Raw genomic sequence first — 442 nt, 5'->3', positions numbered from 1 at the left:
GGTTCCTGCTAAGAAACACCCTAACAAAAAACATCACTGACTTCTAAATGGCTCTATGTAAGTTCTGTCAATATGAAATACCTACAAAACCTACAACTCTTTAGGTTTTCAAATATTTAATTTGATCCAGGGAGACAGATCTCCTTAAATATTTTACAATGCACTGATTACTGGGGTTTGATTTGCAATTTAATGGACGTCCAAAAGCTCAAGCTTCCATTTTTAATACAAAAAAAGGGAAATTGAACTCAAAGTACTTCTACCAAATTAACACTGTGCAGACACAATCCCATTATGCCTGCAATGAGGCAAAATTCCCATTTAATTCCCTGGCATCAAGATTGTGACTTTGTCTGTTAACACTTATTGCAATGAAGTTCAGGTAATGCTCTGCTGCTTGTTCTCTGTCAGATTTTGGTCTGATTGCGGGGGGGGGGGGAAA

At 37.6% G+C, this 442-nt stretch overlaps 1 protein-coding gene across 3 annotated transcripts in view; it reads right to left on the bottom strand.

The window, feature by feature from the left end:
* ATP6AP1L (ATPase H+ transporting accessory protein 1 like) overlaps window positions 1–442 on the bottom strand; it is a 21,003-nt gene that overhangs the window by 12,372 nt on the left and 8,189 nt on the right. The gene's annotated exons all lie outside the window — the stretch shown is intronic.

Source organism: Corvus brachyrhynchos, unplaced genomic scaffold, assembly GCF_000691975.1.
Source record: "Corvus brachyrhynchos isolate BGI_N302 unplaced genomic scaffold, ASM69197v1 scaffold144, whole genome shotgun sequence".
NCBI classification, from domain to species: domain Eukaryota; kingdom Metazoa; phylum Chordata; class Aves; order Passeriformes; family Corvidae; genus Corvus; species Corvus brachyrhynchos.
The sequence above is the reverse complement of the archived record's forward strand: the minus strand, read 5'-3'. Positions and strand labels throughout refer to the sequence as shown.